The sequence below is a fragment of the Macaca mulatta genome, chromosome 16 (genome assembly GCF_049350105.2).
Source record: "Macaca mulatta isolate MMU2019108-1 chromosome 16, T2T-MMU8v2.0, whole genome shotgun sequence".
Classification (NCBI taxonomy): domain Eukaryota; kingdom Metazoa; phylum Chordata; class Mammalia; order Primates; family Cercopithecidae; genus Macaca; species Macaca mulatta.
The window spans coordinates 88,965,817-88,984,830 of NC_133421.1; the positions used below are offsets into that span (position 1 = coordinate 88,965,817).

A 19,014-nucleotide genomic window follows, 5' to 3' on the forward strand; every position below is an offset into this window, starting at 1 on the left:
CAAGAGAACTGTTTATGAAGTCTCTGTACCACTTGGGGTTCAGAAAATATTTGGGGAAGAGTAAAACCTGGGTTATAATATTGAATAACTTTCTTCAATGTTTTGTTATTCCAAATCCACAACCCAAAGGTTTTGTTTTGTTCCGAAAATAACAGCAACAAGAAAGTCATAAAAAATAGGGAGGGGAGTATGTGGTGATTGAGATGGGCCCTCACGGGAGCTGAAGGCTCAGAGCAGTCACAAGGAGATGGCTGGAAGCAGGCTTGGAGGGAGACACTCGCCTTTTTTTTTTTTTTTTTTTTTTTGAGATGGAGTTTTGCTCTGTCGCCCAAGGCTGGAGTGTAGTGGCTTGATCTCAACTAACTGCAATCTCTGCCTCCGGGATTCAAGGGATTCTCCTGCCTCAGCCTCCTGAATAGCTGGGATTACAGGTGCTCACCACCACGTCCGGGTAATTTTTGTATTTTTAGTAGACACGAGATTTCACTATGTTGACCAGGCTGGTCTCAAACTCCTGACCTCAGGTGATCCACCCACCTCGGCCTCCCAAAGTGCTGGGATTACAGGGGTGAGCCACCGCGCCTGGCACGCCTTCTCTTTTATGACTGCCATGATGGACTCTGGGGACATGAAGGGGCCGGAGATGGCAAACCTGGAGCCCTTCATCCTCTTTGGGCCTTGGTGTTTGGAGGGAAGAAGGGCAGACACAGAAGTAGACTTTGCTTTGTAAATGGTTATGGATTCAAAAGCCTGTGTGAATATTTGCAGCCTATGTGACACCCGGCAAATGATTCCACTCCCTGTGCCTCAGTTTTCCATCCACAAAATGGGAGTGGTGCTACCTGCCTTGCAGATGTGTTGGAGGATGAGAAAGATGATGCTTGAAAATCTTCTATGAGGCAGGCACACCGCAAAGAACAGCCCAACCCTCCTCTGGGCTGTAACCCTCTCCCAGTTCCTACACTGAGAAGCTGCCAATGCCGCTGTCCCCGCTTTCTGCCCCAGCCAGGTGGATAGACAAGCTGCAATTAATATGCCCACAAGAATTCCCATTTACCATTTCCTGATTTCACACCATGGTCAGCTAATGAAACAGACCTGTTGATGAAAAGTTTCATGTGGATGCAAATGGTGCTAATTCATAATCATATATTCCTGTTCATTTGTGTGATACACCCAGAGATGTTGTACCTTCATTTCTGACCATTTCAATGAACACAGGCTCCACATACTGTAGCATACAATGCCCTGAAACCTCTCCAGCAAGTAGGTAATGATCTGTAAACAAATACTGAAATGCACTAGAGAAGCTCCGTCCTACAGGAACCCTGTTGTGAGTCCCTGTGGTTTCCCGAAGATCCACTGACAGTGCCAGAAGCCACCTGCTCCTTTATCTGCTTTGATAAGGCTGCATTTTTGTGCATTGGTTTTTGTTTTGTTTTGTTTTGTTTTTTGAGACGGAGTCTTGCTCTGTCATCCAGGCTGAAGTGCAGTGGTGCGATCTCAGCTCACTGCAACCTCCGCCTCCTGAGTTCAAGCAATTCTCCTGCCTCAGCCTCCCAAATATCTGGGATTACAGGCACTCACCACCATGCCCAGGTAATTTTGTATTTTCAGTAGAGATGGGGTTTTGCCATACTGATCAGGCTGGTGTTGAACTCCTGACCTCAGGTGATCCACCCACCTCGGCCTCCCAAAGTGCTGGGATTACAGGTGTGAGCCACCACGCCTGGCTTGTGCATTGGGTTTTGTTCAAGTGGGTACATCTGTCCTACACGGAAAGTCAATGGGCAGAGTGGCTGCTGACTTGAGACCATTCCACTCAGATCGGCTGGCACTGTGAGCTTCTAGAAGCCGAGTACTGGTGCAGAGTCTGTTGCAAATAAATGTCCCTGTCCTGCCTCTCTGAGCCCTTGTGAGGACCCTCTGACCTCATGTGGCTGCCTTGATTGGCATTGTGGAGACTGCTTGGCTCCTGTGCCATAGAGGCCACCTAGAACTTTCTAGGACTTTCTGCCCCTTAGAGAGCCTGGTAATTCCTGGCTTCTCACTGCAGGTCTTGGACTCAGTGGAGTGAGGCCACTTTCTCCACGCCCCCGGCTGCCATCTGCAGTTCTGTCCCAGAAGTATAGAGATGACTGTCCTTTCCCCATCCCTTCCTCTGTCACCAAACCACCCCAGCACTTCTCTCTCCCTGCAGCCTGCTCCCAAAGACCCGCAAAGCCTGTTGAACAGAAAACATCGAGAGGGGTGCTTCACGCCCGGCCGGATGCTTATTAACTGCAGGGAGGGTTTGCCCATCCCCGGGCTGGCTTCCTCCTGATACGTGACAGAGCTTAACACGCTGCGGCTCCCAGCCTCGCCAGCCAACCCAAGAGAGCTGCATTTCACAAGCCTTTTGTTAACCCCCTACTGGGCCGATTCCCTGACTTTCTGGTTCTTCTCCCTTGGTGTTAAGAATGGGAAAGGGTAGGGCCCTAAAGAGGATGGAGCCAGGCTGTGTGTTAACATGGAAGCTGGAGAGCGAGGTCCCACACTATAGACCTGCTCGCTGAGGGAAGACGGAGGTGCCCAGCAAAGAGGTGCCCGCTGAGGACCCCTCGGTGCCCTCCTCAGACACTGGCAGAAGCCTGGTCCCACACTGTGGGTTGAGAACGCCGTAGGGTCAGGGTTCCCTAACCCACGCTATGTGCATGTCAAGTGAGGTCCCGTGGCCAGAAACCCTGAGAAAGCAGCATGAAGCCACGCACAGTTCACCAGCAGTGCCTCCCCCACATCACAGCAGCCCTGACGCAGCTCGCGGGGCTGGCACCAGGGCAAGCAGGATAGCATTACCCAGAGGACAACTTGCTGTTGGCAGACCAGTGACAGGGCCTTTTGTGGAGCAAGGGGTGCTCTTTTCAAGGGGACGGTCACTTCTTTACCCTGGTGCTCTGAGTATGTCTGAGACCCTCTGCTCACTAAGGCGAGGGACCCCCTGCCTTTCTGCTCCCAGGTGCGAGAAGGGCTGACAAGTGGCGCTCCTACTTGGAAAGCACCAAGTTACCTTGGACCCCACAGCACTCCCGACCCACAGGGCACCCTGGGTGCAGAGTGTCTGTGCAAAGAGGGAAGGAAATTGGGTTTCAATGGATTCGTTTTTCCTCTCGAGTAGGTTTGCACTGAGTGAGGGGGTGGAGTGGGTGCTGATCTGAGGGGGTGTCAGAGATGCCCTGGCCTTCCAGCTCAGTGTCTCTCCTTGCTGCTGTCCAGGGGCTCTGTGACATGCTCGGCAAAATCCACAACATGAGAGTCTCCAACCAGCGCTCCGGGCAGGATCAGACCCACTGACGTGAGACCGGTCAACAGGTGGCTGGGCCAGGCCAGGGCACCAGGGTCCCTCCCCACGCTGAGAATCGGGGATCCTGAGGTGGTCTGTGCCCTGTGCCAGCACTGAGGGGGTTGGCAGGGAAGCTTAAAGAAAGAAAGGCTCAGCCATGGCTGGAGAGACAGAGCTCACAGGGGTCTGGGCAGGGTGGTCTCCCCTGTCTCAGAAGCTTCCTGGACACCTTGGCTTGTGCTGACCACCTGGCCTTCCTGCTCCTGGGATGGACGGGCTCATGGGACATGTGCTCTGGCCTGCCCACTGTTTCTCAGGATTGTCACATTGCTCCCTGTGGGGCTCCGGGCACATGGCAGACAGTGAGTGTGGCTGTGCGTGGGACGCGCTCTGCCAGTTAAGTCGGGCCATGCCGGGTGCTGCTGCAAACCCCTCTCAGGCTCCACATTTCACTCCCACACACAAGGTTGAAGTCCCCACGAGGCCCTGCCTGCTCTGCCCCAGCACCCTCCAGATTCTGCCTCTGAGTCTCAAATGCCAAAATGCCACCTTCTCAGTGAAGCCTCTGATCTCCTCCTTCCCTTCACTGCCCCCTGTGCCCAGGCCTTGCTCCCACCTGATATGCGATGAATCATACCACTTGCTCACTGCCTGTGCCCTCTCGGGGCCAGGGAGGCTCACCAGGGCTGGGCTTCTTTGGAAGTCTGTTTTGAGAAAGGTGATCCCTGTTCCCAGATACCACAGGCCACCGGGAAGGACGGTCGGGCACGCATATACTTGCCATCAGAGAGAGGAGACAGACCCCATCTGTCTGCTCAAAGTCCTTCCATGACTGGAGGAGTCCCCTGGCCTTCTTTTGCAGACTGGACTTTCTGGTAGTGGGGCCCGAGAACCACTGGCCCTTTCCACTCTCTGAAGCCCTCCGCAGCCCGGCTTCTAGCCCCTCCATCCTGATCAGCCTGTGGCCATGAGACTCTCCAGCTGCAAAACGTGATGGGCTTTTCTGTCCTTACCACGCCTCTCCCCATCTCCTGCATGATTCCTCGCCCCTCATCCCAGAGGCTCTGCCCCCAGCTTCAGCGGCCCACACTCCAGCAAAATGCCTGAGCCACCTCTCCCAGGGCCTCTTTCCCCTGGGCCTGGCTTCCGTTCACTGGTCTTCTCACCCCACAGTGACGTGTTCTCCTGGGATGATCTTATCCACCTCCCTGATTCATGTCCCCCAAAATATAACGAACCCCCCCAACTGACATAGCTGACCCCAATATCCTCCCTGATTTCAGAGTTCATCAGTGAGCTGATGGAGAAGTAGAGTGTTCTAGGTAGAAGGAACACAGCATGAAAAGCACAAGTTCTGAAAGAGAAGGACCCGGCTACTGCTGGGGACAGAGTTGTTTAGCATGGATGGAACATGGTAGCAGGGAATGGGGGGGTAAGCACCAGGGACTGGGGTGGGGATGTTGCATCCACGGGGACAGTTGGGGGGAGTCACTCACAGCTGTCCTGTCATTATCACATTTGGAAAGTGACCACCAGAACCTGTCATCTCTAACCTTCGGCTGCTCCCCAGATCCCAAAAGACAACCCCCTATGCACAGCCAGGGATACCAGGCCTCTCCAATAGTTTCAGCACAGCCTCTGCCCACGTCGAAGTCTCAGGCCCGAGTCGGCGGGTTACGTGTGGCAAGAGCCATCTGGAGCCCCGTGGCTGGCCCAAGCTTCAGCCCCTTCAAGGCAGAGGGATGGCGAAGGTTAGAGTGTTCTCCAAAGCTCAGACCTATTTCTGCCCCGGAACTTAGCGTTGACACCCAGGACCAGCTTTATAGACCAGCGAGCACTGGCATCTGGCAGGCTCAGACTTGGCAGATCTGAGGCATCAGCCATCAGCAGCTACAGAAGGAACCCAGCACCCAGCCCCTGCCAAGCCCTTGGCCGGCCTTCGCCCCTGACTTCAGAGCTAAGGTCCCCAGAAATTATCTGTCTTTTCTGTTCAAGCCACAGCTTCCCCTGACTTCTTCCTTTTGTGTGGGTGACAGCCCAGGGACTGTGCTTTTTCCAGGCACGATGTTAACTCTCTGGTCCCAGTTCCTGGCTCAGGGAACAGCCCTCTGGGGCTTTCCCCCTTTGGAGTTATCTTTAAAGCTGCTTCCGGCACTCAAAGCTGCCTCCCAGCTCCTGGTCTCCGGTTTAGAGCTTCCCCCAGAAAGTGGCGTATTTTATCTTTATGTGTCAGGATTTATATAAAAAGGGGATAGTTCAACTCTAAATGTAATGAGTTGGAAGAACAGCTCTCTGGTGGCTTTCTGTAGTGAACATGACATCAATAACATTGATTGCTAAAAATAACTAATAACACCGGGCTAGGGGTGGCCAGGGACTGCTCTAACCCCGCCCCTAAAATGGATGGAAGGGAAACAGGCCCTTGTCTCTAAACAGACACACCTCCAACAGGTGAGTTCCCAGAGGGTTCAGACAGAAGGTGGAGGAGAAGCAAGATGCCCAAGGGGTCTGAAGGGGTGAGCAGAAGTTTTCCAGGCACTGGAAGCTCCTTGGAGGGGAGGCAGGTCATGGGAGACAAGAACGTGCTTTAGGGAGGTCCTCACATACCAGTGTCTGGAAGGGGAACCTTCTCAGGCTGGAGGAGGCATCATGGAGCCTTGTGAAGGAGGCCTCTTGGGAGGTTCATGAAGATGGCAAAGGAAAAGGGAGGGAAGGAATGAGAGGCGGGATGGCTCGTGGCTAGGAATGCAAGCTCTGGGGTGAGCCAGCTGGGTTGGAGTCCTTGCTAGCTGTGTGGGCCCAGACAAGCCACTGAGCCTCTAAGGGCCTCAGTTTCCCCATCTGGAAAGTAAAGATTCGTGATTCTCCATGCTCTGACAGCGTCACGGGCTTCCTGTGGGGACCCGAAAGCACAGCCCGTGTGTGACTCTTCGCCTCACGCCTGGTGCCTGGGGAGCAGTTCAATACACGCCTGCTGTTGCCACGTTCGTTCTCGGTATAGCCAAGGGAAGGGCTCCGAGAGCTAGCAGTTAGCAAACGGAGTCTGAGGTTGACACAAACGACCCTTGCTAAGGGCCTTCGGAAGTCAGGCCTGAGGGAAATAAATGATATTTAGGATGAATGTTTACCCAAATCAGAGAAGCAATCATTTCTGACAAGGCAGACGGACAGGCACAGTTACATGCGTCTCGTCGCGCCTCCAGAGGCTTCTCCTCTGGGTTTGCTGACTGGTGGCTGGAGAGGCTCCACCTTATACGCGAAATCAATTCTTCTGTGCCCTCAGCCCCGGCCACTCTGCCCTTGACACCGCTGGCTGTCTTCTCCCAGAAATAGCTGTGTGCTTGGATTGGAATCTGCTGGGGCGAGGGGCAGCTGCAGCAGGCAGCTCAGCTCAGCTCAGCCTGCGTGGTTCTCTGCCTTTCTGGAAGGATTAGCTTGCCTAACCTCTCCCAGTGCTTCCCACCCCTCTCCTGGGACTTCGGGAGAGGAAAGGCAAATGAAAGGTGTGGTATTGGGGGCTGGAGGAGAGAAAGACTGTGATGAAATACCAGCCTGCAGTTGAGGAAGAGAGTTATTTAGTGGGTCAAAAATGCGCTGAAGTTTATAGAGAAGAAATGACATGTTTTAAAATTAATAGCATAAATGTCAACTCTGATGGCCAGGGCATTAAACCATAGGATCACTGGAGCATTCGTTGTGAGGTTATTTTCTCTCTCAGATGTGCCCTGGGTATGAGGAAAAGAGCGAGAGCTTGCTCTGCAGTGCCGCATTTTGGATTCTGGGGTAACTCCATCAGCTGGGTTAGTGTGGGAGATAAGAAAGTTGCTGTGAGGCTGTGTTCAGTTGGCTGGTCTGCATGGATCTGACATTAAATACAGTAGGAATCTGTAGCCCTTGGCTTCGAGTGTGGCAATTTATTGAAGTCTTGCAAAAGCTCTTGGTCGGGGATGCTTCTCCTCTGGGCAGGAAGAATGGGGCTGAGGGCACACTCAGAGCCCCGTGTCATGCGTCCACCCACTTGAGCCTCACAGTCCCTTATTGCATCAGTAACAGGGTCTGCAGAGCCGGAATGGCTCACTGCCCAGGGAGGCAGGACCAAACAGGGAGTTTTCTCTGAAGTCTGCCTTGATCTCTGTTCTCAGGGACAGGCAGCAGTGTGGAAGAGTCCCTGTGTTCACAGAACACAGACAGTACACAGCCCCTCTCCCCTGGCAACTCCTGGAGCCTTTCTAGATGGCCCCATGTGGTTCCCCTGTGTTCAGGAGCAAGCAAGGGAACTACCTTTGCAGGCTGGCTATAAAAAACTAGGGCGCCATGTGATTTAGCTAATTCCCACATAAAAACTTCACCATGGAGCTGAACCTTGAATTTCACAATGCCCAAGTCTCAATCCTGGGTTGGAGGCATGGGTTTAACTATAGCCAGCCTCCACCCCCACTGAGATGCTGCAGCTTAGGACCCCCAAAGCCAGCCATGGAGCTCCCTCACCAATTTACCCCACCTCTCATTCCAGGGCTTTCTCTGGTGATCAATATTTTGGGGTTGCTCTGAATTACTATGAATCTTCCAGTAATCATACTGTGGTAATAGAGGGGTTGTCTGAAAACCACAGGAAGCCAGGAGATGCCTGGCGCCAGGATATGTCACAGGACCTGAAGAACAGCTCCAGGTGGGGACTAAGAGCAAAGCCAGGGTAAGGAAGGGCAGATAAAATCCCACTCACGTGCATCTTCACAGACCCCACGAGTGTCAGGACCCCTCACACCTCCAGGATAGCACTTATTCCACGGTGCCTTCCTTGTCTATGCTATCTCCCCACTAACCAAGATCAACCAGGGGACAAGGGGACTGTAGCACCAGTCGCTAGCATGGCCCCAGCTCATGGAAGGTTCTTAATGAATACTGGTTGAAAAAAGGAATTAAAATGTTAGTCTATAATGGAACATGTTTACACTCACACTTAAACTCAGCACTGTACCCACACACACACATGCACACGTGCGCGCGCACGCACACACACACACACACCCAGTGTGCTGCCCGCAGAAGTGTTTGATGCTGCGGAGGACAGCATGGGCTGCTCTTGCTGTGTAATGAGGGAACAGCAGTATGTCAAATGCTTAGAAGAGATCATTTTGCTTTCTTTCCTCCGCTCAATTCTGCCGCTAGAGACCCTACTGTTGTATTCTGATTTCACCAACATGAAACTGCATTTGGGGGGAAAATCACCCATTCTCTTTATATTAGGAAAGTAAGAAGCAAACAGACTTCATTTTGGAATTTGGCCTTTCTTTTGGGAATTGGTATAAAAGACAATTCCTCCCTGGAGGCTTTGCTTTGGTTTTATGGGGTTTTTATATCTGCCCCCACCTTTCATCCCCCTTGAAAAGAGGCCCCTGAAGAGTTTGCTTGACTGGAACATCACAGACCAAAGTCTGAGAAGTGCTTCTATTTTACAGTGCTGCTGTTAGTAATGCCTCATATTTATATTATCTTTCATAGTTTTTCAAAGTCACTTAAAGGTATTGCCTCATTTGACCCTTCCATCAGACCTGGAAGGTCAACAGAGCACATGTCATTATCTCCATTTAACAGGTAAGAAAACTGAGAATTTAGAGGGTAAAGTGACCTGCTCAAGCTCACATGGGGTCAACAAAAATATCCCAAGTTGTTTGTCTGCTGCTCACATCAAGACTGATCCTTCCTTCCTTCCTTCCTTCCTTCCTTCCTTCCTTCCTTCCTTCCTTCCTTCCTCTCTCCCTCCCTTCCTTCCCTCCCTCCCCTCCCTCTCCTTCTTTTACCTTTCCCTTTTCCCCTTTTCTCCTTTTCTTTCTCCTTTTCTTCCCTTCCTCCCTCCCTCCCTTCCTTCCTTCATTCCTTCCTTCCTTCCTTGCTTCCATCCTTCCTTCCTTCCTTTTCTTCCTTCCTTCCTTCCTTCCTTCCTTCCTTCCTTCCTTCCTTCCTTCCTTCCTTTTCTTCATTCCTTCCTTCCTCACTGTGTCTCCCAGGCCGGAGTGCAGTGGCACAATCTTGGCTCATTGCAACCTCCACTTTCTGGTTCAAGTGATTCTCCTGCCTCAGCCTCCCGAGTAGCTGGGATTACAGACACGCACCACCATGACTGGCTAATTTTTGTATTTTTAGCAGAGATGGGGCTTCGCCATGTTGGCTGGGTTGGTCTTGAACTCCTGGCCTCAGGTGATCCGCCTGCCTCGACCTCCCAAAGTGCTGGGTTTACAGGCATGAGCCACTTGCCCAGCCTGAACCATTCTTGCTTTAGATAACCTGCTGCTTTGGGGTCTGAGAGATAAGCAGGAAGGCTGCCCTGTAGCAGTGGCATGGCCTACAAATGAGCCAGATGAAGGAGAAGAGAAATATAGGGAGGCTGTCGGGGACTCATTCTGATTAGGATTTCAGCCCTAGCTGCTGTTACAGGATGGAGAGATGAAACAGGGCTGAGAAAGACCCTCGGCCAGCATGGGGTCAGCTAGGGCAGGGGAAGCAATGGCATAGTCTCATGGAGTCACCTGTCTGACTTCCAGAGCAGGTACAGATTCATCCAGAGCAGGTACAGATTCATCCAGAGCAGGTACAGATTCACACAGAGCAGGTACAGATTCATCCAGAGCAGGTACAGAGTCACACAGAGCAGGTACAGAGTCACACAGAGCAGGTACAGATTCATACTGCAGCCTACTATGCGTTTCAAGTGGGGCCACCTGCCTGCCTTACAGAGTCAGAAAAGCAAATTGAACCAGTTTTCTATTCCTCTCCAACAAGCCGCTGCTCTTCCCTAACAGTTTATCTGCACTTAAGACCCCTCAGCAGAATCCTGGACTGGAGAGCAAGTTCATCGGATTAGATGGGGTGGTACCTTTCACCCAGTTCTAGCCTTGAGTGTCTGTGCTGAACTCCGGTAGCAGACACTTTTGTTTTGTTTTGTTTTGTTTTTGGATGGAGTCTCACTTTGTCTCCCAGGCTGGAATACAGTGGTGTGATCTCTGCTCACTGCAACCTCCACCTTCCAGGCTCAAGTCATTCTCCTGCCTCAGCCTCCCCAGTAGCTGGGACTACAGGTGCCCACCACCATGCCCAGCTAATTTTTGTATTTTCAGTAGAGACAGGGTTTCACCATATTGGCCAGGCTGGTCTCGAACTCCTGACCTCAAATGACCCGCCTGCCGCGACTGGGATTACAAGCGTGAGCCACCACGCCCCGCTAGATACCTTTGCTTATTGGAGAAACTGGGAAGACGTGGAATGGGGGAAGGCAGGAGTTCAGCACCAAGGACAGTGACCCGCGGGTGGGAGGCGCTGCAAGCCGCGCGGCCGAACTCAGGACTGGGGGCTACGTGGAGGAGGCCTTGGTTCAGCTCTGCCCCATACCCCACGGGATACACATTTATCACCTGGAAACAGCGACCAGTGCTCAGGAAGGCTCATGCCACTGAAGATCTGCCTCCATTAAATCCAAAGCATGATGGCTTGTCGCTTGCTTTAATTCATTTCCCTGCCAACTCTTGATTTGAAGAGCTTTCTAAAGTTTTGTCCATCAAGAGGAAGAGATTTTCTTTTGGGGGTGGGTGAGACCTTGTTATGGAAGAGATCAGCGGCCAGTTCAGGCAGTGTGGTCTTCCACTTCGACTGTGATGTGTTTCTGTGTTGTTTGAAGTCTAGCTTGCCTTTCCTAGCACTCTCGGCCAGGGTCAGAGACTCCATGTGAGAGAAGATGGCCCCAGGGAATGTGCTTGGATTTGGGAATCTTCTCAGAGGCCGCGGTTTGACCTGGCACCAGTGGCTGGGGCCCATGAGCCACGCAGCATGCAGACAAAATCTGCCTCGTGTGTCCTCGCTAAATCCACAGTGCTAGAAATGCATTTAAAGGCAATCCTGCCCGCCCACAGCAGATTTTCCATACCCTGGCAATTGGAGCATGTTAAGGACGAGACACAGCTGCCAGGTCTGATTTCTTAAATCAAGATTCGTTTTGTAGGGAGAGCAGGAGAAAAAAATTAATGCACAACCTGGCAAGGTGAGGAAGCGAGGGAGGGATGCCCGCCACCTTGGCAGCTCTGTCCACTTCGGGTGGGAGCCAATTCCTTTCCAGCAAGTGCCTTCCAGCTCAGGGAAGGGGAGGGGCTTCCCATAGGCAGCCTGGGATGAGCAATGCCTCACTCAGGGTCTGAGTGCGGGTAAAGTCATGTACTGATGGAAAGATCAGAAGTTGTTGGCTTACATTTTGTTTGATTTGTTTTTCTCCGAGTTTTCAGCCATTCTCACCACATCACACTTGGTTTCCTGCCCTGCCCCACTGTCAGCTCCCCCTGCTCCCTCAGCACCCTGGTTCCATCCCAGAAGGATGGATGAGCCAAGCTGGCCAGGCACAGCTTGAGGGTGGGATCTGGTACCTTCCCTTCCCTGGCTGCAAAGCATGGGGTGCATTTGAGGAAGGGTGAGAGCAGCACTGGGAGTGGGGACTGTGCAGTATGTTTGGGTCTGTCTGTGGCACGGCATGGGGAAGGGCAGTTATTTGTAAATTATACTTAATTGATGAGACTTAAATAATAGATGAGCCAGCGTCATTCCCAGTGGCCCAGCAGTACTGACGGCCACCTTCATTCTTCCATTTCCCAATTACAGCTGGGTGGGGCTGGGCCTGGGGGAGGGGTGTCAAGAAGGGGATAGAAGAGGGCAGGGGAGCAATGGGGTGAATTAGAGACTTTTGTTGCATTTAATATCAATTCATTTTGCAGGCTGCTGACACAGCCAGATTTCACAGCTCCAAATTTATGGGGCTCCCCAGTGCACAGATGCAAAAAGGAAAATGTAAAAGAACTTTTTAAAAAATGACCTGCCATCTGCAAAAAATTAAAAGAAAATTTTAACTCCCACCCCACAAAAAGTCATAAACATACACACGCATACACACACACACACACACACACACACACACACACACAATCTGATTTTGATTTCTTATGAGGTTGAGGGACTCATCTCATTACATAATAATCACATTGTTCGCCAGAGCTGGGCTGTGTTTTGTTGCTCTATGGGCCTACTTTGTTACCTCTGCATATAAAAATGACAAGTGTAGTGAGAACATCAGCAAAAGGGACACGCTGAAGAACAGGCACAGTCCCGACTGGAGTAGGGTAGACCCCATCTAACCCCTCCCTGGGGAGCCAGGCTCCCAGGAAAATGCCCAATAGAAGAGTCCATACCTGGCCTCCAGCCTGGGAGGTTTGCTTCCTCCACACACACCAGCTGTAGACTCTCCCTGCTCCCTCCTCTCCCTCCTCCCCTTCCTCCTCTTCCTTTTTTCTTCTTTCTCCTCCTCCTCTGTCTTCTCCTCCTCTTGTCCTTCCTCCTTCTTTTCCTCCTCCTCTCCTTCTCCTCCTCTCCCTCCTCCTCTTTCTTTTCCTTCTCCCTACTTCTCCTCCTCTTCCTCCTCCCAGTCCTCCTCCCCCTCCTCCCGCTTCTCCTCCTTCCTCCTCCTCCTCTTCTTCTCCTCCTTTCCTTCCTCCTCATCCCCTCTCCCTCCTCCCCCTCCCTCCTCCTCTTCTTCCTCCTCCTGTCTTCCCCTCCCTCTCCTCTTCCTCCTCCCCCTCACCCACTTCTTTCTCCTCCTGCCCCTCTTCTCCCCACCAGCTCTGACTTTTTTCTCCTGATCTTGGCCAGTGTCTTGCTCTGTGTTTATTCATTTTCTTAAAGTGACATCCAAGGCCCACTACCTGCCCCATCTGGAGCTTGGCAGAGCCTCCTCTTCTCTGAGCAGCCATGAGCTGGGGACTGGGGTCACATAAAAGCTGAATGAGAATGACTCCCAACAAACTGCTGACACCCTGGACTCCCATCTAGGGACTCAGTGAGTGCTCCTTCCATGGGCCCCTTGGGATCCAGCCTCCCAGGCAGGCTTATCTATGGCCAAGGTGCCAGCCTTGTGTGAGCCAGCCCTGTGAAGGGCTGTGTGCCTTTGGGAAGCACCAAAGCTGGGGTGCTGCTGCATGTCCCAGGCCAGCCCCAAGGGGAACTAGTAGAGCAGGTGAGGTTCATCTCTCCCTGGTGACATGGATTCCTTAGGCCATCCCCCTGGTACCACTGAGACCCCTTCCAATCAGCAGTCCCAGGGTCCCAGGAGCAGGCTGGGCTCTGACCTCCAGGAGAAAGAAGCAAAGCTGATGTAGGACAGACACTGTAAATCTGGCCCAGTGCCTGCCACAAAGCAGGTGGCCACAGGCCAGGGCACAGTGTGCCTTTCTCAGTGACGTGGGGGTCAGGCCCAAGTCATGTTTATTTATAATAAACACAGCTGGCCACACTGACCAGTCCATAGGTCCCAGCCCACTTGGGGGTGGCCCTCAGGAAGTTATGCCCTTGGAATTGGGCCACAGGAGCGGATAGGGTGACTCAGGCACTGGGTGCTTCCCCACCTCACTCCAGCTACTCTTTAGAAATTGTTCTAGACAGTTGAGCAGAAAAGCCTATTTGTCTGACTATATTCAAATGGTCAAATAAAAAAAAAAAGCCCATGAATTACAAACAAAGCATGTGTCTGGGAAAATGTAACGGGTATTAGTGTCCCATTCTGGAAGTTTCTCCTTGTGGAGAGTTTGCCATCAAGCAAATATAAAATGCATTCGGGTTAAGTCATTGGACTCAGCAGCATCTCAGAGCAAACAGCTAAAAGTAGATGTGAGCCAGCTTAGACCAAGCAAGTCCAGGAGCACTGGAAATGTCTTCTGGAAGTCAGAAAAGCATCTACAGCTACTTTGCAGCACCCCATCGAGTAACACCCCAAGGTAAAGGAGCTATGCCTGCATTTAATGGGCAGTTTATTAAACACCAAATAAGTGCCGGGCACTGTGAAGGCGTGGGTGGGGGACAAAGCTAAACTGCAACAAATCTCGGCTTTTAGCTGCTCGTTCCTGGTAGAGAAGAGACTGGAGGCATAGGCTGGCTTCATGATAGGTGAGCGCAGAAAGCAGAGAGGCGGCGCTGGGAGAGTTGGGGCTACCTTCTCCAGGAGAGGACACCTGGATTAAATATCAGAAGACAAGCAACTTTTGACTAACAAGGGCTTTCCAGGCCAGGATGCAGCATGACCAAGGGTGCAGCGGTCAGCAAGCCAATGCTTCACTTGATGGAGAGGGTCAGGAAGATTCTGCAGCCACCAGGTCACCAAACTTGGTGGAATGCAGCACACCAGGAGAACAGCAGGGCATTGCAGCCCCAGAACCTGCCGATAAAGCCATCTCAGGCCAGTGATGTGTCAGAAGGTTCCCCCTGAGATCCCAGGGTCGTCTCGCAGGCAGGGTCCAGCTGGAGAAGCTGGGGGCCCCACCTCTTGACACTGCCCCCACTTATATACCCTGAGTTTGAGGTGTCAGAGGTGGGGGCGTGGAGCCGGAGCGGTTTTTCAACCAATGAAGTGGAAGTGGGTGGAGGGCTGTGGTGTGGGCAACACTGCAACATGCCACTGCTGTTGGATGCGAGTGATGTTGACCTTGATGGCAGGACAAGACAGCAGCAAACAGACCGCGTTGGTGGCACGATCGATCAGGGCTGGGTGGTGGCACCAGACAGCGGCCTGCTGATGCAAGGCTGGGAGGTGGGAGGACGGGAGTCTGTAACTGGAGAGGTTTGTTTGGATTCAGCATTGCTGAAATCTTCCCTGGTGGCATATGCGGCTGGCCTCGGAAATATGGGAGGGACATGGGAAATGAACTCATAAATAAGAGGCCAGGTGCGGTATCTCGGTGCTGGCAAAACAGAGGCCAGAGAGGGCGGGATGTGGGGGCGGGTCCCATTCCTGAAAGGAAACCCGGCAAACCCTGTCCAGCACACCCAGACACAACCCTGGAGGTCATCGGGCTCTGTTAGGGGCTGAGTTTTGTGCCTTCAAAATTCCTACATTGAAGTCCTAACCACCGGTTCCTTAAAATGGGACTGTACAGGCAGCCGTCTGGATCTTAGAGTTCTGCATCCATGGCTTAAACCAACCACAGATCAAAAGTATTAGAAAAATAAATAAAAACAATGATACAACAATACAAATAACAGAAGTGAAAAAATACAGTGTAATTGCTACTTTCATGGCATCTACATTGTATGAGGCCTTGTGCCTCACCTAGAGGTGGTCTCTGGGGTACCGGAGGAAGCACGTGGGTTACACGCAGAGGCCACGCCATTTCATACTGGGTGTACGGGAGGATGCACGGGGGTGACATGCAGAGGCCATGCCATTTCATACCAGGGGCTTGAGCATCATCGGATTGTAGGGTTTCTGGAACTAACCCCCTGAGGATACCAAGGGACAACTGTATTTAGAGATATGGACTTCGAAAGGGTAATTTGGCTAAACTGAGTTAATTAGGGTGAGTCCTAATCCAAAGTGACTGGTCTCTGGAAGAGGAGATTAGGACGGATGCAGACAGAGGGATGGTCACATGAGGACACGGAGAAGACGGCATCTACATGCCAAGGGGAACGGCCATGTGCCCGCCTCCAGCATCTCTGTTTAGCCAGCTCCTTAATACTCCACATGGGCTTTCCTTGATTAGGCCTCCAAAGGAATCTGCCGACATCTTTTTTTTTTTTTCTGAGACAGAGTCTCACTCTGTGGCCCAGGCTGGAGTGCAGTGGCATGATCTGGGCTCACTGCAACCTCCGCCTCCCAGGTTCCAGAAATTCTCCCGCCTCAGCCTCCCGAGTGGCTGGGCTTACAGGAACCTGCCAGCACACCTGGCTAACTTTTGTATTTTTGGTAGAGAAAGTGTTTTGCCATGTTGGCCTGGCTGGTCTCAAACTCCTGACCTCCAGTGATCTGCCCACTTTGTCCTCCAAAAGTGCTGGGATTACAGGCGTGAGCCACTGTGCCCGGTTCCTGCCAACATCTTGATCTTGGACTTCCAGCCTCTGGAGCCACGAGAGAAGAAATTTCCATTGCCGGGGCCACCCTGTCTGTGCTGTGTTGTTGCAGCCCCCAGAAATTGATATGGGTCCCAAGCATTCAATATTGCCCTGAGAAATACCCAGAATCCAGTGGAGATGGGAAGAATCAGAAAGGAAAGTAGGTGATTCTATCCGAAGTGGGGAGATGTGATCCTGCTAATTTGAGCCCTGATTAAAAAAAAAAAAAATCTTTGATTTCTTAATAAAAAGGAAATAGAGAAATAGACTTTGGGAGAAAACCGTGGAGGAGGGGAGAATCTGTGTGGGTTAAATAAGCTTAACCGTGAACAGCAGAAAGACCTACCAGACAGTCAGTGACGGAACCAGGAGGCCAGGGCAACGTGGACTGGCGTGTTCTACCAGAGCTGATGGAGAGACCATTTTGGATAAAGACGATATTGCTGTGACTATTATTATTATGGTTGTTTTGCCTGATGTGATGAATGCCTCAGGGGATCTAGTTTCCAAGCTGACGTTTCAAGACTCTGGGGGACACCCAGACGTGACCCTGTGCCTCTGCACCGGAGACCTTGGTGAGGCACCCGGGGCTGCACGTATATTTTAAGTTTCTAGAAGAGATGAATGGGTCTTGGGAGAAAATGGACATTGCAGTGCTTCCTTTTCAGAAAATTCTTCCTGAGGTGGCCACAAAGCTTTTATAAACAAAGTCCCAAACAGGGGAGGCATAGCTACCAGGGCTGATGCAGGGCCCTGACTCCGGCCTTGACTTTGGGAGAACATGCCCCTTTTCCTCACCATCACCTCTTGAAATATCGCGGGCCACCAGATCACCCCTTCCCAGTCCCCGCACTACGTTCGTTTTAACATACGTAGGCCCCAGGGAGGGGCCTCTGGCTAGGAGATGCTCCCCTGCTGGGATGGACCTGGGAGAGCCTCAGAGGCCACTCTCTGGGTCCCAGCCTATGTAATGTATGGGACTTTCTTGGTCCCAGCCCGTTATGTCAAGAAGGACTTTGTACATGTGGACCAAGCCCTTCAATTAGGCCCAGCCCTCGGGGCCGTGAGTTGTCCATCTGGGCCACACCCGGACTTGGAACCCCTCTGGTTGAGTGGCTAATAGAAGACAAAGTCTCCCAGAGTGATAAGCCTTGTGTAGCCCCAAGGGGAACATTGCCTCGGTGGCATGTGTGTTTTCAAGACTGAGACCACAGAGGTGTACTCCGAACAGTCTGGCACTCAGGGTCGCCTTGACAAGGCTCTGGCCCTGCTCATCTAAAGGCCATCTGCAGGCCAGTCTCACGGGCTCTGCCTTTATGTGTGAGAAAGCAGGGGAGGAGAACCTCGCTGCAAGGCGAGTTTCCAAGTCAGTCCATCTTCCATCCCACAGTGTCAAGACAGTCATGAAAATCCAGACCCACCTGGAGCAGCACTACTCCCAGCGGCCAAAGGGGGCAGCAGCCCAGGTGTCCATCAAGGGATGGACAGAGAAGCAGAATGTGGTTCCCCCACCCATACATTGGAACCTACGGGGCCTTAAAAAGGAAGGAAATCCTGACACAGGCCACAACGTGGATGAGCCCCGAAGATGTTGTGCTGAGTGAAATAAGCCAGACTCAAACGGACAAATACTGTGTGATCCCACTCACGTGAGGTCCCTAGAGTCATCCCATTCACAGAGATGGAATGCGGGATGGAGACTGCTAGGGACTGGGGGAGCGGGGTGGTTTCTAAATTGGGGGGTATTATTTAATGGGAACAGAGTTTCAGCTTTGCAAGATGAAGAGTTCAGGAGACGGATGGTGGTGATCTTTGCACAACAACGTAAATGCACTTATACCACTGAACTAAAGATGGTCAAGACGTCAGCTTTTGCTCTGCGTATTCCAACATAATTAAAAACAAGTGTGAACAAACATGGGCACCCACTGAGCTCTCACTGCGTGCTGGGCACTGTGCCGATTCCTTCCCACACAATAAACAAATACCTCTCCCCTTCCATCAACAGCTCTTCAAGAGACACGTTACTGTCCCATTTCATGGATAAGAAACCAAGGCCTAGAGGTTAAGTACATGATCCAGGATCACTCACTAATAAGACGGAGCCAGGGTTCCACCCAGGGTGCGGCGGCTCATGCCTGTAATCCCAGCACTTTGGGAGGCCGAGGCGGGTGGATCACGAGGTCAGGAACTTGAGACCAGCTTGGCCAACATGGTGAAACCCCATCTCTACTAAAAACACAACAAATTGGCCGGGCGTGGTAGCAGGCGCCTGTAATCCCAGCTACTTGGGAGGCTGAGGCAGGAGAATCGCTTGAACCTGAGATCACACCATTGCACTCCAGCCTGGGCAACAAGAGCAAAACTCCATCTCAAAAAACAAAACAAAAAAAAGAAATAAAATAGATGGTGAAAGAAATGAGTGGGTGAATGAATGAATGATACCAAGTGTCAGGCTTTATATACCATTGAACTTGCCTTGGTTTGCAAAGGTTTTTTGTTTGTTTGTTTGTTTGGCTTTTTTTTTTTTTTTGAGACAGAGTCTTGCTCTGTTGCCCAGGCTGGAGTGCAGTGGCCGGATCTCGGCTCACTGCAAGCTCCGCCTCCCGGGTTTACGCCATTCTCCTGCCTCAGCCTCCCGAGTAGCTGGGACTACAGGCGCCCGCCACCTCGCCCAGCTAGCTTTCTGTATTTTTTTTTTTTTTTTTTTTTTTTTTTTTAGTGAGATGGGGTTTCACTGTGTTAGCCAGGATGGTCTTGATCTCCTGACCTCGTGATCTGCC

General features: G+C 51.8%; 1 protein-coding gene across 39 annotated transcripts in view; it reads right to left on the bottom strand.

Annotated features, from left to right (window-relative positions):
* Positions 1-19,014, bottom strand: part of RBFOX3 (RNA binding fox-1 homolog 3) — a 523,127-nt gene that overhangs the window by 193,829 nt on the left and 310,284 nt on the right.